At 34.8% G+C, this 25,388-nt stretch overlaps 1 long non-coding RNA gene across 1 annotated transcript in view; it reads left to right on the top strand.

Moving 5' to 3' along the window:
• The window catches only part of LOC132500232 (uncharacterized), a 145,112-nt gene that overhangs the window by 37,132 nt on the left and 82,592 nt on the right, over positions 1-25,388 (top strand). The gene's annotated exons all lie outside the window — the stretch shown is intronic.

The following is a 25,388-nucleotide window of genomic DNA, read 5'->3' as shown; positions in this document are numbered from 1 at the left end:
GTTGTCTGGAGTGTGCTATATATGTCAGTTCAGTCAAGTTGGTTTTTAGTATTATCCAGATCTTCTATATCCATGTTGATTTTCTGTCTAGTTGCTCTAACCCTTATTATTAAGAGTGGAGTATTGAAGCCTCCATTATTACTCTTGAATTATGTATTTCTCCCTTCATTTGTGTTATTTTTGTTTCATATATTTTGGGGCTCAGGTTTTTGGATGTTTATATGTTATATCATCTTAATGAATTGACCCTCTTATCTTAAAATGCCACTCTTTGTCTCTAGTAATACATTTTGTCTTAAAGTCTATTCTGATATTAGTGTACCCACTACAGCTCTCTTATGGTTATTAATTTCATATTATATATATTTGTTCATCTTTTTTACTTTAAACCTGTTTATCTCTTTGAATCTAAAATGTTTCCTTTGTAGACAGCACACAGCTGGATCTCTTTCTCTCTTTTTGTACCGTTAGGATGTTGTTTAACCTTTGTTCATAAAACATAGAAATTATTAATTTCATAGGGTCATTGTGAGGATTAAATTGGACGGTTGGAAGGCTTACTGAAACACTGATTGCTGAACGCCACCTTCAGTGTTTCAGACTGAGTAGTTCTGATGTGGGCCTGAGAATTTGCATTTCTAACAAGTATGCTAGTGATGATTATGCTGCTGGGCTGGTAGCCAAGGTTTGAGAATCACCAAATAAGATAATAATTTAAACATCTAAAGCAGTTCTGGGTACCTAAGTTTTGTGGCTTCTATTCACTTCCTTTATTACCATAGGTCATTTACTCTTTGAATAACCTACTCTGTTGGGATATTTTTGGTGTTGGCTCTAATATATTGATATTTATGTTTTGGGGGTCTATTAAAAATAAAAAATCCCATTTGTAAAGCAATCAGAAACATATCAATTGCAAAAGAGGAAATTTCTGAAAGATCAATTTTTAACTTTTCTGGTATAAGAAGTTCATGTACTTTGAGCTCTGTAATTCTTTTTTTATTTTCCCCAAGGTCTTTCCATTTATTTACTTATTTAAAAATTTTTTTAATTAATTAATTTATTTTTAGCTGTGCTGAGTCTTTGTTGCTGTGCAAGGGCTTTCTCTAGTTGCAGTGAGCGGGGGCTACTCTTCGTTGCTACACGTGGGCTGCTCTTGTGGAGCACGGGCTCTAGGCACGTGGGCTTCATTAGTTGTGGCATGCAGGCTCCGTAGTTGTGGCACTTGGCCTCACTAGTTGTGGCTTGCGGGCTCTAGAGTGCAGGCTCAGTAGTTGTGGTGCATGGGCTTAGTTGCTCCACAGCATGTGGGATCTTTCCTGACCAGGGATCGAACCTGTGTCCCCTGCATTGGCAGATGGATTCTTAACCACTGCGCCACCAGGGAAGTCCTGAGCTCTGTAATTTTTTTTATCAGATCATATCACTAAAATTAACATTATTACAGAAGATAGAACTTAATCAATTAATCATGAAATAGGAAGATATTATTTTTGTTGTGGGGAAGATGATGGTGAATATTACAAAGATTGGTATTAAAATGTATCAATTGTGCTATTATGGAAGACTTGATATTTTTACCTTTGTAACTTCATGAAATATCTTGAAATTAGTACTATTTAATGTTTGATATAACTAATGCACTTCCAAACATCCCCTGAAGAATAAAACATTTGTATAAACCTGCACCTTTTATCACCCAGCAGTGGGGAACTTCCAAACCTTTATGCAAGCAGTTTTTAAAGAAAAAGGTAAATCTCCTTTTAATCCAATGGCTTTGAAAGGTTATAAGTAATTCATTGCTTTAAAAAGTTTTTTTTAAAGAATAAATGAGTATCTTGGATTAAATACATTTTTTTCTGGTTACAAGTTGGTACAGAGGCTTGTCATTTTTCTGTTTTCATTCTAAATATTAATCTGTAGCAATAAGCTGATTCTGCAAGAGGGCATTTTTGCTGTTTGTTTTCTCAAATGTTAAGAATAAATCTAAAGGACAGTATCAATACCTATAATGTATGGTAGTGATGTTTGTAATTTTGAAGTAGAATTTATCCCAAATTGAGGTCATAATAATTTAGTTCTAATGTGTGCACTTGATATATTTGCTTACCAGATTCTTATTGACATTACTGTTATTAGCATCAGTGTAATTTTCAAGAGATTCAAAGGTTAAGCACACAGATTTAGGAGCTAGGATTACTGGCTGCGTCTTTCCTTTACCATTTTCTAATTGTGTGGCTTTGGGCAGTTAACTTCTCTGTGCCTCGTTTTTCTCTTCTGCAAAATAAGGATAAAATAGAACCCACCTTATAGGGTTGTTGTGAGGCTCAAATGAAGTGATGTATGTGTACCAGTTAAAACTGTGTTTACCAGTTTGTAAGTAAGATTCTATAAGTCTTAGCTATTGTCTCTGCTGCTGAAGACAGCAATACTTATAAACATTACCTTGTATTTATGTAGTGCTTTAGACCATTATGGAAAACTTTCATTTTTAATATCTGTAGAAACCCTGTTATAATTGCTACTGATGCTGTTTGCAGCTATGTGTGTGGAATGCATTTTTGTTAAGTTGCTGTGCTTTGCCATGGCTATTTGTATAGTACAATGCTGAAATGCCTATACCAGGGCAATCCTTCTTTTTCCTGAGGTTGCAGAGCAACTCCATTCACTTCTCTCCTCCCCTCTCCATCTTTCTCCTCTCCTTCTCTTTCTTTTTTTTTCAAAGTTTTATTAAACTTTTATTAAGAGTTTTATTAAACACAAATATTACATTAAAAATTCACTGATTCTTTCCATTTTATTTTCTCTTTCATTCATGTATTCTAGAATAGTGTGGAAGGAATATTATATGCTAAGGAGTATATTATATGGGAAAGAAGAGCTTTCCCTTTAAGAAATGCTGTTGTACACTTGATAAGCTGCTGCATAGTCTTCAGAGTGATGTACCTTTTAGGAAATGGAAAAAAGGGGTTTCCTAAATTTACAAAGTCTCATAGAACAAAGTATGGATGATTATTTATCTACCATGGAAATAAGTAAAAAAAGTTTCCAAATAAGTGTCTCATTTAAATATTTTTCAAATCATCAAAATATTAACTCTGCAAGTATATAATTCTTCATGGATTTATAGATTCTTTAAAGGTCATTCACCCACATTTCAAACAATGGGTGGTTAGATACCAAGTTAAGTATGAACTGTAAGATTCAAAAATATCACAGGAAAATAACTACTTTAGTTCCCTCAGCTGAACCTACAGCTAATCTACATTACTTTGACCATTGGAATATTATGTAAGAATTTTAATTTACAGTATTACTTGATGTCCACTAGGGGGGAACCAAACCATGAACAGAAGTATATATGCCTCTATTCCCCCAAGTGGCAAAAAACCCAAGCCATTTCAGACTGCCTACCTGAAATTCACATATTATTCTTCAAAGTTTCCTATTGCTAAAAGGCCAACTTCATATAAGCAAACCTATGGAAACGTTGAGGTATCAATAGCAGGCAAAAAATATTTTAGAGTAGAGGAAAATGTTGGCTAGGGTTTTTGATAACTTGAGAGTTTAGTCAATTCATAGAAAAGCACTAAGCTCTTTTGAAGTTGTTTAACTTTTAATAAATACCGAGTTGTACACTTATAAGTTTTTAAAAACACTTGACTGATTTGACAAGAGGGCAAAGGTGAATTTTGAAATATGACTTCAGATTGTAGTAAGTTAATGTATTTTGGGTCACAAGGAATATTCAGAAGTAAATTTTTACTGGAACCATGTCTAACGTTTATCAGTGAGTAACTAAAATCAACAGAGATTGAAATTTGTTTCTGATTTGTCATTTAAAATACCTTATTTTGAAAATATTATTTTCTAAAATAAACTCAACATGTATTTAGAATTCTATGAATTTCAATGCAAATCTCTATTATACTTGAACTATCTGATTTGTAAAAGATTTTCATGTTATGAAGCAGTACATTCACATACTAATATTTTCGTTCTAACTTTCTTAAAGCATTTCACATTTTGTGAAACTTAATATTCAAGGAAAAACAAAAGGATTTTATTTCATGTAAATATAATTTTAAAATATCATATTGGGATATTTTTCAAAATAAAAAGTAAACACATTCCCCTAAGAATCACTTTGTAGACCTATAGATTCTAAACAATTTTTTTTCATATGGACAGCTTGATTTTATTGCCAAGTTAGCATAAAAAAAGTCACACTTAACATGGAACATGAAAACATGGCTTATTTAAAACAATAACAACAACAAGACAGTTAAACCACAAAGATCTACTCTGTATCACATCCATTTCTCTGAAAAATATAGGAAGGTATTGCAGGAACGAAATGTCCACTAGATGCCACACTTCCTTTGCAGAGTAAAGCAGTACTTTGGCTTCTGGCAAGCTTTATGCAGATGCCATTGTATCTGGTAACAGGACCCTAACTCAATTATCTTTTCCCTTACATTTGCTTTCTGATATCCCTACCCCACTGATATGCCTAAATCATCCAAAATTTGCATAGTATCAGTAGCTTGTAAAGTTCTGTTGAGATCCTTCCGTAGGAGTACAAGGAGCTTATATTTACTGACTTTCAAGGTCAAGTCATTTTGGAGTTTTCTTTTTGTCTATGGCAGCTAAAGATAGTTACATTTGGCTCTTTCATTATTTATTTTTTAAAATTACATGTTCTTTTTCATGTATATTTATTGTTTCTCTTTTTTCGTATATGTTTATTCTGTTTCCCCTCTCAAGAAGAAGCAGGAAACAACCCCAGTTTTCTAAAAATGTAATAAAGAGTTATAATTTAACTTTTTAGAGAACTATACTGAATGAAACAGTAATTGAATTATCTTTAGGGGCACTGTTTATTTGTTTTCAGAGAATATTAAAACTGAAAAAAATAAAGATCTTTCATTAACCTTTGACATTCTTGGTAAGCTGGATTCAATAATGAAATGAATAGAATCCAGTAAGTAAAGAAGTGTAAGGCATTATTTTACAAGCTCCTATGCTATGAGACAAACCTCACAGGACTACTGAGTATTCAGAATATGTATACTCAGATAGAGTCACAATATTTGATGTACCTGTGAATTGTCAATTATGGCATCTTTATGGGAGTATAATCTGAGGTTATCATTTGGAGATATAAAATACATAATGTAGCTAATCATGTGATGGTCTGTCTTACTCCAGATTACTAGTCACCTGAGCATTCTTTCCTAGAACAATTACAACTTTATAGCACCGTTTTCCCTATTCTCAGAATATTTTCAGGATATGATCACTGTATCTGATCACTAAGGAATCTGCGGTGAATTTTTAAAATCACACTTAAGCTGACTTTAGTTGCTGGTGTACCTAGTAGATTTACTAGTTGGTCTGCAATTTTTTTCTTTTCTAAATTAATATGTTTTGAGAATTAGTTTTCAGATAAATCATTTTCAAGATAACCTAGATGAAAGACTCTTGATCACTGACATAAGATTGACTAAGTTTACTGGCCACTTTACTGAAGAAAATAATAAATTCTGTAGGGGAGGAAAAAACCCAACCAAACAGATCACCATACTAAACAACAACAACAAAAGCAACAAACAAATCAAAGAATTTGCTTAGAATTGTCAATCTAGAAAATCTGTATATCTATAATAGGAGGTTAGCAAAATTAATTCCCTGTCATTTCACATTTTTCTCTAGTAATTTTTTTTCATGTGCATAAAAACAGCATCTCTGTTAAAGATTCCATTTACTGGGAAATGTACACTATTCGTGATGACTTCCCAAAGGAAACTAGGAGAAACAGATCAACAAGAACATGGCTTTGTGAGAGAGGCTCAAGTAAATAAACAAAGCAAGATAATGTTTGACACCTCCTAAATCTGCTCTAAGAACAGATTGCTGTTAATTCTAGTTGCTTTATGATTGCCTTTAAGAGTATGTACTGAAAGCCCAAAGGGCTGTTTATAGATGAAGGAAACCCAGAGGCTAAGTCCTCAAAAAGATTTTTTTCCCTCATCTGAATAATGTTATTATGGTAAAGATACTGTAATTTGTACTATAATTTATTTCCATGGAATTCTAAGAGTAAACAGACTCTGCCTTAATGACAAACTTTACCTTCGGCCCTTCCATTTTCAGGGAAATTGTACCTATATCAGAATTCACCTAGAAAAAAACTGACAGACAATAAACATAACTGAGCATTAAGAATAAGGTTTGCATCATTCTAAGCACTGTGGAGAGTAATAAATGAAGTCTTCAGAATTCCTTTTCCAAGTTAGAGCTAAGATAAACTAATGCATGTTGATGAAGATTGTAATATGTTGGTATCTGGATCCTGCTAAAATTTAGATCAAGGATGTAGGGAGGCAGCCTGGTGTGCGTCTTAGGGTGGAGCATTCTCCGCAAACAATCAATAAGATCTTTAGAAATTTAAACTCTAATAGAAGAATAAGTTCATTGTTCAAATCCTCAAACAATAGAGGAATGTTAATGGGTATCTAAACAAAAGGTCTCAACTTGGAATGTTAGTATTAATGCTTTTCTATAGATATGTGTATATTGTAGAAGGAATTTTTTTGTTTTTTTATTGCAGTATAGTTGGTTTACAATATTATATTAGTTTCAGGTGTACAACACAGTGATTTAAAATTCTTATAGGTTATTCTCCATTTCAAGTTATTATAAAATTTTGGCTATATTTCCTATGCTGTACAATATATCCTTGTAGCTTATTTATTTTATACATAGTAGTTTGTACCTCTTGGTAGAAGGAATTTCTTAATAATAATTTGATTAATTATAATTGTTAGAAGAATTATTGACTTTCTACTATATGCACATCCCATTTCAGGCCTTTGAGTATAAAGGGAAGAACTTAGAAACCCACGAAGGCCTTTGTATCTTTCTTGGAGATAAGAAAGGACTAAATCTTGAGTTCTCACGTGCCTTTTTGTGTTAACCTGGGTCAGGGGAGACTTTTCTCTACCTTCTCTCTTTCCTGCCCACACCCTCCCTCATACCCCACCAGTCAGTAGGATCAGTGAAGAGATTTTATATAATATTTGTACAAAAGTGGTGAAAAACAGAAGTTAAGTCTTTAGTAGATCATCCCTTAAGTTTAAGATTTGACTGATCCTTAAGTTTAAGCTACCCTCAAAGAAAAAATTCCTCTTCCTTCTAAGACCGTCACTAAACTCAGGTTTGACTTGGTTGTCTCCTGGAACTAGAACTTGTTTATCTCAAACAATACCTTGTTGTGAGGCAGCATTCTCACCAAATTCTCCAAGAAATATGTAGGTGAACCTAGATACTATGTGAAATACTTTCCTTTTTGGATCATCATTAGTTCTTTGGGGTTCTTTCTCTGTCTCTCTCCATCCCAGGTCTATGCTCAAGTTCTTCTGATTCCTTGCCCACTTCAGGTCCACCCTGGAGGTGAGCACTGAGCAGACTTACCTAATTTCCACAGAAGACTTCTCTGTCCTAGCCATAACAACAGGAGCCACTGGGTATAAAGGGTGGGGCCTGGTAAGAGGATCCTTGGAAGTACACTTGTGTTAAGGTGCTGCCAGCCCTTTTCATCGCCTTATTTCTTATATTATTGTTCTTTAGCCTTCATTAGTAAAGAAAATTAAATTGAAAAAATTTTCATATGACAGTATTATCTTTTGTGTATATTATATGTACTGTCTTTCCATATTTATATAGTTGTAGGGATTTAATGCTGAAAGTAAATTTTATTTAAAAAATTTATTACACATTATAAAGGTAATACATACATGTGAGCAATTTAAACAAGAGATATGTGTTATACAGAAACTGAAACTATTTCTCTTCACTATGATCTCTGTTCAAAGATAACAAATATTAACAATTTAATGCTTTATAGATATATATGTAAATTTTGTTATGTATATTTTACTACAATTTGTAATAATATTATTTATTTTCTAGAACAAGTTATGATTCTGGGCCCTAAATATACTTTTGTTGTTGTATTACTAATTTATTTATTTTTTAATTTTGAAAATTTTCTAAACTGGAGAATAGCCAAGAGAATAGTTCAGTGGACACCCATATTCCCCTTCCCTAGTTTTTTTTTTTGCGGTATGCGGGCCTCTCACCGCTGCGGCCTCTCCCGCTGCGGAGCACAGGCCCCGGACGCGCAGGCTCAGCGGCCATGGCTCACGGGCCCAGCCGCTCCGCGGCATGTGGGATCTTCCCGGACCGGGGCGCGAACCCGTGGCCCCTGCATCGGCAGGCGGGCTCTCAACCACTGCGCTACCAGGGAAGCCCCCCTTCTCTAGTTTTACCATTTAATGATTTTCCTATCGTTCCTGCTCTATTTATTACTGGTCACTCTTCCGTAAAGAAGTGTGTTCCGTCTCCACCTCCACCTCTTCCTCCATTTTGAGTAACATTATGGGCTCAATTTTTTTTCTCTGTTGCATTTGTTATAATGGTTTCTGATGCACATATCGTGTCAAATTTGGCCAGTGGGAGCCTCTTCCAGCTGGCGCTTGTGTCCTTTGGACATAAATCCATTGTTCTTTGAGCGCTTCCTTGCTTTCTGGCACAAAATATTCCAGATTCGCCTCTCTACTTACCCTGCCACAGACTGAAATAAGCTATTTCTATGAGGTGGGAGTAAATATTTTAATTCATTGGGAATGTTTCAGAATCTTAAATTTGTAATACTTCAATATTCTTCTTAAATCATTATTAGGAGGTGACTGTCTTAATTTTGGAAGGCTTGGGGTACAGTCACAGTTGAAATATTTATCTTGGTAGTCTATATAATCTTTTAATTATTAATAATTATAAATTATATTTTTAAGTTTTAAGAGGATATGAAAAAGTAAAAATAAACTTTAAAACAAAATAAATTATAGTTATTTGAACTAAGCCTTTTTTTTTCCTACAACTTTTTCCTCTGATGAGGCAGACATGTCATGTGACAAAAGAATGCAGTCTAATTCCACAACAAGAATATGGTTGTGTAAATGCAACATAGAAGTATTCTGCATGAGAAATAAGTGACTCTGTGAATTTAAAAATGGTCTACTGCATCTAGAGAAATATGATTGTAAGGAAGAATAGGACTGTACCTCCAAAACTTTGGTGGTATTACATTTATAAGGCATCAGACCCGACATGTTCAAAGAGAATAGAAATAGAGAAAAAAAGGGGATTCACTGCTGCGCATTAAATGCTAATATTAAAATAATTGATTACTATGGATTTTATCACTGACTTTTTTGCCAAAGAATTATATCAGTGTGAAAACAAAACCCTGCTAGACCATAAAGTATGTTATAATGCTGTTAAAATAATATGGTGAGATATTGGTACAATGACAGATATATACATTTATGGAATTGAATAGGTAGCTTAAAAGTGTGAAGAATATATGATCTTTATTTTATCTCTTTCTCTCATCACTATTTATTTATTCTGTCTTGATTATTTTTCTGTCCTCTGCACATCTATCTAATCTATGTATTTGTCATGTATCTCCTTTTTGATTTGAGTTAGCCACAACAAAAACATTAAATATATAAAATTAAGAATTACAACCCAACTAGAAAAATATGAATACAAATTTAAGAATGGAGAGGATTCTCCATCCACTATATACAGAGAATAATGGCCCATTTAAATCTGGCTATAAGTTCATGGCAGCCAAAAGAAAAGACAGGTAAAGTCAATTATATATTTCTAGTGTAAGAGATAATTTTTTTTTTTACTTCTTCAGGGAAGACAAAATCTCTCCTAACAAGCTTTATTTTATTATTATTTTTTAAAATTATTTATTTATTTATTTTGGCTTTGCCAGGTCTTAGTTGCATTGCGGCACGTGGGATCTTCGTTGTGGCATGCAGGATCGTTAGTTGCGGCATGAGGGCTTCTTAGTTGCGGCATGCAGACTCAGTTGTAGCACGAAAACTCTTGGTTGTGGCATGCATGTGGGATCTAGTTCCTCGACCAGGGATCGAACTCGGGACCCCTGCATTGCGAACGTGGAGTCTTACCCACTGGACCACCAGGGAAGTCCCTCCAGCAAGCTTTAAAATAAATTTCTCACATGGAGCTCCTTAAAGGGATCATAGAGTATAGTTTGGACAATAATTTCATTATTCCTACAAAACAAGAAATAGTTTTTTAAAAGACTATCTTAGGTAATTTTTCGTTTAAAGCAAATGACACAACAAAAGAACAGAAATGGTACAACTTGATAAAGATAATCCTTTGGAGAATCAGGGCACAAAACATGTTCAGTATTAATCGAGAGGATCAAAATTCTCCAAACTAGTGTTTCCTGTATTTGGTAGGCAGAAATCTAAGATGGCCTTCAAGATTTTCACTCCCTGGTGTACACATTCTGAGTCATCCCTTCCCCTTGTACATGAGTGGAATTTGGGAATATGGTGGGATGGCACTCCTGTGATTATGTTCATTATATGGCAGAAGAGATTTTACAGATATAATTAAGGTCCCTAGTCAATTTAGTTTGAGTTAATCAAAAGAGAGATTACTTGAGGTGAGTCTGACCTAATCAGGTGAGCTCTTAAAAGACGTGGAGAGATTTTCCTTCTGGACTGGAAGAAGCACACTGCCATGTTGTAGAGAGCAGCATATGTTAGGCAACTGTGGGATGCCTCTAGGAACTGAGACTGATTCCACACGACAGCCAGCAAGAAAGCAGAACTGTAATTCTACACTTGCAAGGAACTGAATTCTGCTAATAACCAGTAAGCTTAAGAAAAGAACCCTGAACCTTAGATGAAATTGTAGCCCTGGCCAATGCCTTGTTTTCAGCCTAGTGAAATGTTGAACAGAGAACCATCTGCACCAAGATGGACTTCTAAACCACAGGAATGTTGAGATAATAAATGTGTTATAATAAGATGCTAAATTTGTGGTAATATGTAACATAGAAATAGATAACAAGTACACCATGCTTGGAAAACTCACAGACCACTAAATTTCCCCCAAATATCTGTCCCAACTTCATATTTTGGCACATAAAATAATCCACAGTAACAACTATTATAGATATTGGAAACTGGTGACTTTGGCCTGAATTCAGCTCTGGATTAGCTTGCACTAATAATAAATGTCTTAAAATTCAGTTTTAAACATTTTAAAATTGAGAAATTGTGTATTTCTGTCTTCCCTTTAAAAATGAAGTGGAACTTTGGGCCCCAATTTTTTACTTGGAAATAATCAGATAGACAAGAAGTTAACAATAGTTTCTTACTTTAAAAGGGAGATCTGCTTCCATTCTGCTATATTCTTCTTCATTCTTTGTTTTTTTTTAATTGTACTAAGTTACTTCTCTAATTTCACTCATTTGCATTATTTGTGTAACTCTTGTACCGCAAATAAGATACCATGCAAATACAGTGTAAAAAGAAGATACATCTTATGTACACAATGTGCATAATTTTATACATGTATGGATATATGATGCATGTATATTTATACCCTATTTATTAAAATAATCCAGTATATTTTCTTCTATGAAAAACTACCTTTTCCTTTCCTTTTCCTCCTTCATTTCACAAAGATCTTTCTAATTTGAGAAACAATTATTGTTACCCTCAGTTTAGACCCTCTTTAGACACTCTTAGTCATGACCCTTTTGGGGCCCTTTTAACACACAAGCTAAAACTATATAGAAATGCCACTTAGTGTGCATAATCCCAGTTTTGAATAGCTTTTCATACTTAATCTGTTAACGGAAGTTAAGGAAAGAAAGATGATACGAAGATCATCATTGCATATTTAATCCTTGTCTTAAGGAGTCCCTTGACTTCAGGGGTCTAAGCAAGCTCATCAAGTGGGTTAAGCAGTCCTGGGACAAGTTAATTAACCCTATTGTTTACACAGGGCAGTATAGCCACAGAGAGACTATAATTTCTGTTGTTTAACTTCTGTTACTCTCATGGATGTTTTTAGATAGAGCATATTGATGAGCACAGAAATCCTGATTTCAGGGCAGGAAATGATCTTGCAGTAGATTGCAAAAATGATTACAAGTTCTATCCCTCTATATACCTAGTTTCTTTTACAGTGCAACTTTGTATAGCCTTCCATAGAGAGATGGAATCTACCTTTTCATTAGTTGAATCTGAGCCATGTGACTGACTTTGAACCATGGGAGAGTAGCAAGCAGGGACTTTGCTGATTGGGCCTTGCCTCTCCTGCTGCTCCTGAGAATCCTGTATCCACCACGATGTGAATGATCCTGGCAGGATGGTCACATTTGTGGCTCACTTACCTTGTGGCATCAGTCGATAGCCAGCCAGTCTCCACACATGTGAGTGAAACTTTGAATGCCAACTGACCACAGATACATGTAGGATGGCCAGCTCAACCTGGTTTGCCTGGAACTTTCTGAGTTTTAGTGCTGAAAATCCCATGTTCTAGGAACCTTCTCACTCCCAGGCCAACTGAGATGGTTGGTTACCCTGTATACATGAATTGAACCCAGCCCAGTCTAGCAGAAGAACCATCATCTGAGCTCAACCCACATTTCTCACTCACAAAATCATGCACTAATACATGGTTAGTTTTTGTTTAAGTGTGGAGTTTTGGCATAGTTTGTTATGCAGAAGAAGCTAACGATACAGACTTTTAGAGACCTATCTAGTTCATTTACCTCATTTTTGAGATGAGAGAGTTGAGATTCATAGAGAAAAATGACATGCCCAAGGTCAAATATCTGGTAAGTATTAAGTTTGTCAACAAAAACAAATCAAATCCAATACACTAAGAAATTCCAGGGGATATCCTCCAAGGGATAACATTTGAATAGTAGTATATCAAAAAATCTACAGTTGATGAATATCCAGTTGTGTACATAAATGTGGTGAGGCTGTATAATGCAGCCTTTAAGAGAGAGAGTTTTAAACTCAAGCAGTGTGAGTTCAAATAGGTCTAGATCACTGCGGACCTTAGGCAATTTATTTAGCCTGTCTAATCACCAGTTTCCTCATTTATGTAATGGGCATACTTGTTCCTACCTCATAGATTTGATAATGTGAGAATTTAATATGATAATGTAAGGTACTGTGTATGGTGCCTGGTACATAGTAAGGGCATCATAAATATTTGCTATTGTTGTTACAGGCATGCAGGTCAAAGAGTCATTAAAAACACTCAAGTTTGTGGTGTTTTAATATCAGGTTTTGGGCAATTCTGGTAGTGACCTTGTATTGAGTCTTTTGAATCATTATTCCTAGGGAAAATATAGAGTAAGAAGCAGCGAGTCTAATTTTAGTTATTTTGTGCCTCATTTTTCTTATATTTACAGATGCAATATCAGGAAATGGTAATTCAACTGAAATGGAAATTTAATTTTTAATAACCTCTTTTCTGTTGATAGCCATTTAAAAAGAAAAATCCCCTACATATAGACCTTAGTTAAACATTTTTCCATCATTTTTATTCGCAACTATTAGTCATTTTATTATATGAGAATGTTTCAGATAATTATAAAGGAATAGCTCTGATGGCATTAAATAATAAAATGTTCAACATTAGCAAAACTTGTTTTAAAACTGTTTAAAGAGTGAGAGGTAACTCAGAAACCAAAGGACACTAAAATATTCTGATTGAACCTATCATCATAAAGAATGGCAAGCTGGTACAGTTAAGAAGCGGAAATCCATTCAGGTAACCAAAAAAACAAAAAAGACACCAGCTGTAACCCCCCAGCTGCAGATAGAAGAAAGAAACATTACAGAAGAAGCATCTTAAACTTCTCTGTACTGTAGTTTTTGTGAATGACTATTGTAGTGTCTCTGGTATGGGAGCACATTAAGAAGAAAAGACAAGATCAACACCGTGACCACACCACAAGCCTCAGGAAAGGCATTGTCAGTTTATTGTTGAAGGCACATTGTTTAACATTACACCGAGGAAAATATCCCTTGGTATTTCAGGGGCAAAGTTGCATCTCCAAGGCTTCCTCTGCTTACAGTTGTCTTCTAATAAATTCCATGGTAATCAACCCAACTTTCAATAAAGTGATAATCTCTGTGGGCATCAAATTTAAATAATCAATATGTAGAATCTACACAGAATTCTTTTAATAGAAAGAAATTATGATCTCTGAATTTGACATTAACATGTTTTCATGCTGTGGAATAAGATTGTATTTAAGAAAGCTCTAGATGTAATTTCATTTCAGTAAATAAAATTTTACTAGAAGATAATGTGATTAGGTTTTACTTAAGAGTACAAGTTAAGTTCTTTGTAATACAATTAATATTCTCTAACAATATTGTTACAAAGTAGACGAAAACAAATAAAGAAGCTCATTTAAATTTTTATTTTGAAGGCAATCATAAAAGAACATTACTTTAACCCTGTGTATGCAGAATGAATTATTTGGTGTTTTATAGGTGCTTATGTGTGTTCTTGTACAGAGGAAAGCTCTCTGTTTATCTATAGGACAGGTCTAAGGCACAATAGCATCATTACTAGCTTCTCCAAGTAGCCCCACCAGGGAGTCTTCATCTTTCCCTGGTGAGACCAGAATGAGTTGGTAGTTCAAATTCCATTGCCCATTCAGTCCCTTGAGACTTCAAACGAGGGAGCCAATTATGATGGTGGGTGCTGGGTTATGGACTTGTGTCCACCATTAATCAGACCGAGTCTGCCTCCAGTTCATATTATAAACTCCAGTGAGTGACGCTCAGGTGGCATGGCTTTCAGTCAGGCCTGTATGGACTGAGTTTGAACTGATGAACTGACATTCTGCAAGTGAAAGCTTGTTACTAGTCCCCTGAGTTTATCAAAAGCCACCAATTACTTCCTTGGTGGACTACTTTATGCAACAGCTAGCATTTACTTTTACATAGCCTTTTAAAGAGCAGGGCCTGATATTAGTAAGAGAGGTCAGAAATTTAACATACGTGGCTAAATAATAGCATGTTTTCTTCTGTGAGAGGTATTATTTGATTAGGTAAGTGAAAAGTAGCTGAAATTTTAATTTTCAACTATCTTGCTTTAAAAAACATATTTATTTGACTTAACTAGGTAAAATACGTGTTTAGAAATGACTCTGCACACTTGAAAATATTTACCCAAGACAAGGAAAATTGTAAATTTAGAGACTTAATGATAAAGGATCACATATATGGTAAACATTGTTAGATTATCATAATGCTCATTTGGTGATGCTGAACAAGCAATCATTTATGAACTAGCAGGTTTTACCCAGAGATGCTACATACCATAGAGTAGCATAATTAAATATTGATTCAATAGCTTCCCTTTAAAAAGGAATAGAAATAAGAGGTCTTGTTCTAAACTCCTCCAACAACTTATATGAAAACTTCTTAACTTCAAAATGATTTTTAAATTAGAAAAGAAGAGAGAGACCTGGGCTCACAGTCCAAATTATACTAGAAAATATTTATTGATATAACTTTTAACAGATTATTCTTACAAAGCCTAATCAGTGATCGAAAGGTTGCAGTGGTTTCACTTTTGCCCCTAGAGTACGTATGTGCATTTTATATACTGATGACTCTTTTAATCTTGTAAGAACCACATCCAGCAATGAATCACATTCTTTGAGTGAATAATTCAGTCCTTGACGCCAACCTCTGAGGGGAATATTGTGGTCATGCTGTCTGAACAGTGTGGTAGCTATGGCTACCTATATAATTCTTCGCAATGAAAAAAAAAGTGACAATGACATTAAATTTAATCAGGTTCCCCTTTTCTGCGTTTCCCACTGGGATGAGCCACTAGTGTCTTGCCTTAAATATTCAAAGGCCTTCCTGAGTAGTTTGCATGTGTTCATATACTGGACAATGTCCTGCTAATACAGAACAATAGATCTGTCATGTATTTCTCCTGCAAGTAGATGTGAGTCTAAAGTTACTAAGTATAGGGTTTAAGGGCTGTCTTCCCCTCAGTGACCATCTTTACTTAAGTCTTAACAAACGGCAGTAAGGAAATGCACATAGACACTAAAATGTAATGAACTTGATTATCTGAGTTGGAAACTAAAATGGGTTAAAGAACTGTGTTTGCTAAATAATAATAAAGCTGCCCAGTGTTATTTTTAGTCATAATTCATCTGATATGAGAGACACAGTACAGAATATCATATGGTTGAAAACATTTGAAACACAAAGCTTAACAAATATGTAGGGACAGCAGCCTATATTTATGCCCTGGTACTTCTGCAGAATAGTCAAGTGGCTATCACTTTCTTTTAAATCATAGTTAAGAAGATACAAGATATACTTTAGGTCCATTATGCATTTCTGGAAGCATGTGGTAATAAGCTAACTTTTAATATTCAAAGGATGAAAATAAAGTATGTTCATCATAATCATCTGTGAATGTCTGCAACAGATCTGTGCAATTCATTTAAAATCTCTCTGCTCATAAGTTTGATATTGGAGAAACTGAAGAAAAGGAGATGCAAATTAATTTCTTTCTTTTCTTGGTCTTTTTCAGGTAGTCAAAACCAGCCAAACAAATAAAGAGTAGCCAACAAAACATTATTTCTAGGAAAGAACCGCATTTTGAGAGAGTAATTAAGAACTGTACATGGCACTTTCTACTATCTAAACAGAGTAACCCTCTTCTGGGTTACATTTAATCCCTTAGTATTTCACATTAAAAACTGACTCTGACAATCTCTGGATAGCATTAATTAATATATTTGTGTGGCATACTAGAAATCTAGTAGCAATATTCAAATGGTTTACTATAGCCATAATATAATGAAAGTGAACTTCACAAGTCTTTCAGACCTTGGAAGATGCTTGCATAATTCTACCTGCTAACTTTTTTCTATTATATATAATTAAAATAGAGGTGGAAATGGAGTCTGTGGTAAATACTGAACATTTCTTTTTCTTCTACCTTCTTGTCTCTTTCACTGAGTCTTAGATTCTATTGAAATCTTAGGGTTCTTTGTATCATAGATATGTAGATATGCATGTATAACTCCTATTAACATCAATTTCATTGCATGAAAGTTGTTAGTTCATTGCACAATTGAAAGGACGATTGATCCCTTTATAGCTTTATGTTTTCATTCACTAGGTAGGTGTTTGAAGATAGACAACTTAAAATTGTTTCTAATGTCAAGATCCTAGTCAAAGAAGTGAGCTTATCATAAATCTATAAGAAATTCCTCCTCTAATGACATATCATTGACCTCAGAGTCATGGAAGAGTTCAAGGTCAACCAGTGAGACACTCACAGTGGTCAACTATTTCTGACTGACTGACACTTGTTTTTTAACCTTTGAAAATGTGATTTCATGTTTATCAAACTTTGACATAAAGCATTGTGTGCAATATAGAAATGGGGACCTTATGCTATGGCTTTCTAATATAAATTTGACAGACAATATATTGGCATCCTCTTTAGGACAGATCAGTGTCAAGGGGGCAGGAGGTCAGGAATGAACAGTCTTATTGAATAGGTTTCAGTCAGAGAAGACAGGTTCCACAGGAAAACTGCCTTTCCAAATGGTCCCATTTGTAGACCTAAGACAACTCTCTCTACTCTTCCTATTGTTTGGCAACAGGGAGATAGAACAAATCAGTAACCTATGCACACATGCCAGAGATGACATGAGATCATTGTCCAGGGTACAATGAAAAGGAATCCAGAGAGAGAGAATTTTATATGGGTGCCAGGACTGGTCCTAGAAAAAAGAGAGTAGTAGGAAAAGTTTGTCTTTATGACTTTTTATGCTTCAGACTTAAGTTTTCCTTCCTCATGATTACTCTTCTTGAATATTTCTTGCATTTTGCTAGTAAGGCGTTAGCTGATAAATGCTTAGTGTCTGACCTATTCCAGAATATCTGAAAGTGTCTTAAAAATCTACTGTTTCAGCCTTCTTAAACTACATAGTACATACCTGGCTAGTCACTGTCTCATTTCTCTTTCCTACTAAGTCCTTGTTTTGACAACAGGGAGCAAAGTTTGAAACAATCATGTGTTTCTTTCTTTTTTTTTTTTTTTTTTTGCGGTATGCGGGCCTCTTACTGTTGTGGCCTCCCCCGTTGCGGAGCACAGGCTCCGGACGCGCAGGCTCAGCGGCCATGGCTCACGGGCCCAGCCGCTCCGCGGCATATGGGATCCTCCCAGACCAGGGCACGAACCCGTATCCCCTGCATCGGCAGGCGGACTCTCAACCACTTGCGCCACCAGGGAGGCCCTCATGTGTTTCTTTATCACATTTTTGCCAATGGATTTGTTTGCATGGAACCCTTGAATCTGAAGGAATTGATCAATAAGAAATTGGAATGCTACTTCAGAAACTTACTGGTCTTTAAAAAAACTTACTGGTCTTTGCATTAGATTTGGTGATTCTTTGGCACTTCTTATATTTCAAAGGAGTCACATTAAAAATTATGTCATTTGGAAAAAGCAGCCTTTTGGAAAAGCTCCCCTTAAATAATTCCTTGAGGGAAAACCATTTAAAAGTATAAAGGTATTTTAATATATATAACCTCATTATATAGAGATTTAAACTGTGAATATTTAGACTATAGTCGTTATTTTGTTATTATAAATTATAAATTATATTGTGATTAATGCCTTGTATTGAAATCTCTTGTTGTTTTTATTTTGAAGTAAGTTGCAGACATCATATCTTATTCTTCAGTGTCTTAGTGTGTGTTTCCCAAAAGCAAGGACACTCTCCTATAAAATCTCAATACTATTTTCCCAAGAATTTAACATTAGTATAATAATAGTTTTTAAATACAGTCCATGTTCAGATGTCCTCAGTTGTCACCCAAATGCCCTTTATGTAGATATATATAGCTTTCCTTCATCTCTTTCTGCCTCCCTCTTTACTTACCTCCCTGCTTACTGTCCTCCTCTCCTCCCTTTCAATCCAGGGACCATTCAAGGATTACGCATTGCATATAGTTATCATTAGATTAAAGAAGACTATTTAGTCTCCTATTTAAGTAGTCTCCTTCAATCTAGCATATTCCTACTCACACTAGTAGATGCATCACTCCAGTCACATGGCCATCTTCTCCCTGTGTGTCTTCACATTGTCTTCCCTCTGTGCGTACCTGTATTTACAAGTGTTCTGTCTTATAAGGACACCAGTCATATTGGATTGGGGCCCATCCTACTCAACTGTGACCTCATCTTAACTAATCTGCAATGAGCTTATTTCCAAATAAGATCACATTCTGAAGTTTTGGGGTTAGGGCTTCAACATATCATTTTGGGGGAAACAATTCAACCTGTAACAGTGGCTTTCTCATCTTTTGCTATTAAAGGTATTAACATAATGAAAGTAATTGTGTGTACATTTTTGTGTACATGTATGATAGAGTCTTCAGATAGTCTCAGAAGAGGAATTGTTGGGTCAATTATATATACCTTAAAAATTTTGTAACATTCTGCTGGGGCTTCCCTGGTGGCGTAGTGGTTGAGAGTCCGCCTGCTGATGCAGGGGACACGGGTTCGTGCCCCGGTCGGGGAAGATCCCACATGCCGTGGAGCGGCTGGGCCCGTGAGCCATGGCCGCTGAGCCTGTGCGTCCAGAGCCTGTGCTCCACAACGGGAGAGACCACAACACTGAGAGGCCTGCGTACCGTAAAAAAAAAAAAAAAAATTTGTAACATTCTGCTAACTTGTCTTTACAAAAGGATTCATTCATTAGCCATCTTCCCAACACTACACGAGAGACCCTGTTTCCCCACATCCCTATGTTATCATTTTTTAAAAATTTCCCTTTTGCTGGGATAAAACGTTATCACAATAAAGAGGTAGATAGACTATTTTCCTTTTTAGCCCTAAAGTAGCTTTGATTGTGTCCTAAATCTTTCAAAGCAAATTCTCTTAACTATTCCCCAGAACCTCAGAGGGGCAAAAAAAAACCTAGCTTTTTGGTCTCAGTGACAGATGGACTCATCCCTTCCTGTCTGTCCTTGTATGCTGTCCTGGGTTCAGCAACAATCCTGAACTCTTCATTTCTTCTCTCAACTAAAAAACAAAGAAAAATGAAAAAATCTTCTGCACGTAATGGATACAACTGGGTTTTGAGGGTGGAGGCTGAAACATGCTATTTATACTAATAGTTTCTGGGCTTCAGCTAAGGGGGTTAAAAAGTCCATTGTCCATCCAACATTCCCTAGTAAGATTTTTGTAGACTCTTGCAAAATGTCCATTGTAGTCTAATAATCTATCCTCAGAGCTTGGAGAGGGATACTGTGGCACTTTTTCAAGGGGCAGTGACTCCCATGTGTGATTTATCATCTCTTGTGAGGCTTCCTGGTATTTATACCTGTTCTTGATACCTAGAACTCCAGACTCAGTTGATGGGAGCACAAATAAGGGAAACTTTTTACATCTTAGTCACCCACATCAGTTTGCTCTCCCCCTCTTCTGGGTGAAAGTCTCCTTTAGTTTTAGAGGTAGGACATCCTTTTCCTCACTCTGGGTGGCTCAGCCTTTACAAAGGTTGTAACAGATTTCCAGAGTTCTGCAGAGGGTTGCCCTAGAGAACTCAGCTGAGCATGATCAGCACATGCATATGAAGGCACTGCCTGAAGCCAGAAAAGGAACCAGCCAAAAAGATTAGAGGGAACAGTACCAAAGTTCACATAGTGTCAGGAATAGAGCCTATTCCCATCAACCAGAATAGAAAACCTATAATTCACAGAGTATTGGGTAGGTAGTTTAGTCCTAGATTAACCACACCTTTGGTCTCACCTAACAAATCTTAGAAGCAAGACCAAAAAGGATTAAACAAAACTCAAAAATATTTATAGGAATACAAAAATATCTAGCAACCAACAAGATAATATTTACAGTTTCTAGGATCAATAAAAAATTACCAGGTATGCAAAGAAACAGGAAAATATAATTCAATATGAGGAGAAAAATCAATCAAAACAGACCCAAAATGGCACAGATGTTGTCATTAGCAGATGAGAAAATGAAAATAGTTATTACAATGTATGCCATAAATTTAAAAAGCTAAAGGAAAGACTAAATGTGTTGAGACATAAAATATTTTTAAAAAAATCAAGTTTCTAGAGATGAAAACTACAATGTTTAACGTGAAAAATACAGTAGAGGAAATAATGGTAAACTAAATATTGCAGGACAATATATTAGTTAAGTTGAAGACATATAAATAAAAACTATCCAAAGTGAAACATAAAGAAAAAATTTTTAAAAGAAAAAGAAAAAGGAATAGAGTATCAGTTTGTTATAGAACAGCTTCAAGAAAAATATATATGGATTTAAGTCCCTGAAGGAAAGTTTAGAAAACATATTTGAAGATACAGTGGCTGAAATTTTCCAAATTTGATGAAACCATAAAGCTGTATGTCCAAGAAGCTCAACAATCTCTAATCACAAGAAACGTGAAGAAAATAACACCATAGCACATGATAATCAGGTTGCTCAAAACCAGCGATTTTAAAGAAAAACCAAATTTTCAAGAGAAATCTTGAAAGCAGCCAGGAAAAAAAAAAGACATGTTATGTATAGAGGGACAAGAATAAGAACAACAGCAGATTTCTTTTCAAAAAACAATTCGATTGATGTAGTAAAGCAGCACCTTTAAGGTACTGGAAGAAAAACTAGAATTCTATACCCAGCAAAAATGTCTTTCAAAAATGAAAGTGAGATACTTTTTCAGAGATTTAAAAGCTGAAAGAATTTATTTTCAGTAGATTTGTGTACAAGAAATGCTAAAGGAAATCCTTCATGAAGAAGGAAAGTGATACCTGATAGAAATATCGATCTACACAAAGGAATAAAGGGCCCTGGAAATGCCAATTGCATAGGTAAATATATTAGTTTTTTTCTTATTAAGTTTTTAAAAAGATAATTGACTAAACAAAATTAATAATAATGTATTGTGGAAATTATTCACATGTAAAACTAAAATGTATGACAAAAATAGCTTAAAAGCTGAAAGGGGAGAAATGGAAGTATACTGTTGTAGGGTTCTGATGCTATGTGTGAAGTGGAATAATATTACTTGAAGTTAGACAGTGATAAGTTAAAGATGGATGCTATGAGCCCCTAAGCTATCACTAAAAGAATAAGACTGAGAATTATACCTAAAAAGCTGAAAAAGGAGAAATAAATGGAATCATAGCAAATAATTAATCCAAAGGAAGTTTAAGGAAGAGGAAAAGAGAATCAAGAACAGCTGCTACAAACACAAAACAAGTATCAAGATGGCAGATTGAAACCTAACCCTACCAATAATCACATTAGATGCAATTGGTTTAAGATAATATAGGACATTATAAAGGTGCAGGTATTTGCTGCAAAGATGTTTTCCCCCTTTCTTAAATAACAGAACTCCTGAATTTTAACTTTGTACAAGAGTGCACAACAGAGATGACATTTCCCAGTCACCCTTGAAGACCTTGTAGCTATATGACTAAGTCCTGGCCAAAGTTCCATGAACTCAGATGTTGTGTACCACTTCCAGGATGTGCCCTTAAAAGGAGTGGTCAGTGCACTCTTTGTTTTTTCCCCTTTTCCACAGGCTGGGAGATGGGGAGAGGTGGATCAGCCACCTTGGACTGTCCTATAATTGGATGAAGAAGCAACATGTCAAGGATGGCAGGGCTACCTATCAGACCTCAACTATATACCTCTGAACTGCTTCAAGAAAGAGTAATATATTTCTATTGTATTTAAGCTGCTTTCTTAATTTGGGTTACCCCAAATCATACTTTGAGACAAGGGCTTGGATGCAATTAATTTATTTGGGAAGTCATCCTAGGAAACAAAGGCAAAAGAGAAGAGGCAATAATGGATGCATAATGTGTGGGTAACTGCTGAGGGCACATTCCATTGGGGACCCTCTGAGAAACTCATTTCAAAATCATCCAGCAGTAAGCTAGGATTCTGGGACATTGATTGACGGATTCCCTTACCCATTGGATGAGGGTGTCTTCTTCCTAGGCTGTTTACTCTCTAGAGCTGTCAGTGTTCCAGAAACCACCTTCATGTGCTGCTGCAAATGAAGTAGTCAGCAGAATGGGTGGCATCAACAGTGTCTGAGTAACATAGCATTATTCTCATATGTTTTCTCATGTAAAAGTAGCCCAGCTATCGCACTTAAAATGAGACATTTCTGATAGGAAAGTTATAATTATATACTAATTTGCTTCTGAGATATAGGATTTGACCATTTCAAAAAGTAGTGCAGAATCAAGAATACTGCTTTATGGAATAAGAATAATCATTTGACTATATCTGATTTGATGGTGTCAACTACACTCACAAATTTAGTATGAAAACATTGACTTATGGCCTTTATAATTTTAGTAGTTACCTATTGTTCCAATATTTGATTAAATTTTTAAGGTCTAGTTGACAATTTCTTTCGGTATTTATTATGAATATTCTGGCATCATAGGTTAACTAATTATATCATAAATTCTCAGACTCTTTACTTGTTTGTTCCCTTACAAATTCCCAGACATTGTACCTTAAATATTTTTGCTAGTAAATGGAATATCTGTTTTATGTTGAGGTAATAAGTTATGTGCCCAGTACGCGGCCTTTGGCTTCTCATTTAATGCACAGTAGGTGTAAATTAATATATCACAGCACAGCTTTTCTGAAGGCTATTAACTAGACTGTGCCTACAGCTGGTTTGCAGTGGAGAAAATGCTCTTCTAAAAGAGCCACCACTTTGTGCTTGTGTCCAAATTTTAAAGATTTCTTTCTTGGAGGCACCATATGTTTCACAGCTTCTACTTTGTAGAGCTTTTAGGAGTGGTATTGGAGAAGTTTAAGAGTTTCAGGTAAGACATTGTTTATTTTTACATTGCTAATAATTAGGAAGTTAATTTTTCATTACTAAGGTTTGATAACTATGTATTTTGGGGAGATAATATAATATCTAATAAACATTTTAAAGTCATTTTGGGGAGCACGAAGCGTGCTAAGATGTTTTTAAAATTATATTTTGAAAAAAGAATGTAAGTGGAAATCAAAGAGTATGATTCAAAAATGAATGACTACTTTTTTATTTTTGAAAAACATTTCTTTAATGGCAGCATTTGGATGTATCATCCAAGTTAGTTTTAACACATTTAAGATTCTAGAAATTAGATTACACAATTATTCCCTCCATTACAATAAGGGTGTCAAAATCCAGTACTACTAGATTCCATAACTAATGCCAAAACCAGAAACTCAACAACTATGCAACTAAGTGAACACTTCCAATGGTAAGAATAACATGGAGGAATACATGATCAAAATCATCTGGTGTACTGGCTAACTGTGGATGAAATTGTATTTATATACAGTGTATATGCTTTACAATCATAGAAAAATGCTGCAAGATAAGGTTTTGGGAAAAGACTTACTCCTATATACTGTTCATGGGAGTATTAGTTAGTGTGAACTTATATATGTATATGGTAATTGGGTAATATCTCTCAACAATTAAAATGCATATGCCTTTGGCCTAGCAGTCTTATTGCTAAGAATTCATCCTACTTGAATATACATGCATGATCATTTCAGTAGATTGTAATGTAAGAACTGGAAGGAAATTAAATATATAACACTAGGAAATTGTTAAGTAAATAATAGTACAATTGTGCATGAAATAACATTTAACTGTTACAAAGAATGAAGTTTACTTTTATGTGCTAACATGGAAGATTTACCAATGTATACTTTTAAGGGAGAAAAGATAATGTAGTCAGTATATTATGTTTCTCACATGCATAAAATGAATATGTTTTTGTATTTGCTTTCTTGAGTATGTCCCCAAAATTTCTACAATGCGACCCAAGGAATTAATAATTTTACCTCCAGAGAGTAGGACTTGAGGTTGGAGATATTTATTTTTATTTTACTGCTTTAGGTCTATTTGAATTTATTTAAAAAATCATGTGTCTATGTTTTATAATAAACAATTACAGTAAAAAATAAAATTGAACTATTTAATAGACCCTCAACTTAATGATAGTGAAACTATAAACATATCACATAGGTTCATTATATACTAATGTTTTTCAAATACACTACCTCCAAAGAATGACTTAGGGTAAATTGATACTTGATCATGTTTTGTTCTCTCTGATTTTGCTTCTTTTCATTTGGTTTGATTTGATTATTTACTTAGTTTGGTATTTTAAGAGAGTAATCATTTGTCCTGATCTTTCCTTATAAAATAATACTGTTTTACCAAAGATGTCTTATTTATATAAGCTATAACCAAATTTAGAAGGAATGATTTAGTATTTTTCCACCATATTAAGTTTTTACAAAACATGAAGTGACACAAAAGCTACAGGCAAATTCCATTCTGGCAAATTCTCCATTATGAGTACAAGGAGATGAGGGTGGGAGTGGGG

Source organism: Mesoplodon densirostris, chromosome 1 (assembly GCF_025265405.1).
Source record: "Mesoplodon densirostris isolate mMesDen1 chromosome 1, mMesDen1 primary haplotype, whole genome shotgun sequence".
Taxonomy (NCBI): Eukaryota; Metazoa; Chordata; class Mammalia; order Artiodactyla; family Ziphiidae; genus Mesoplodon; species Mesoplodon densirostris.
This window is presented reverse-complemented; position numbering and strand designations above follow the sequence as displayed.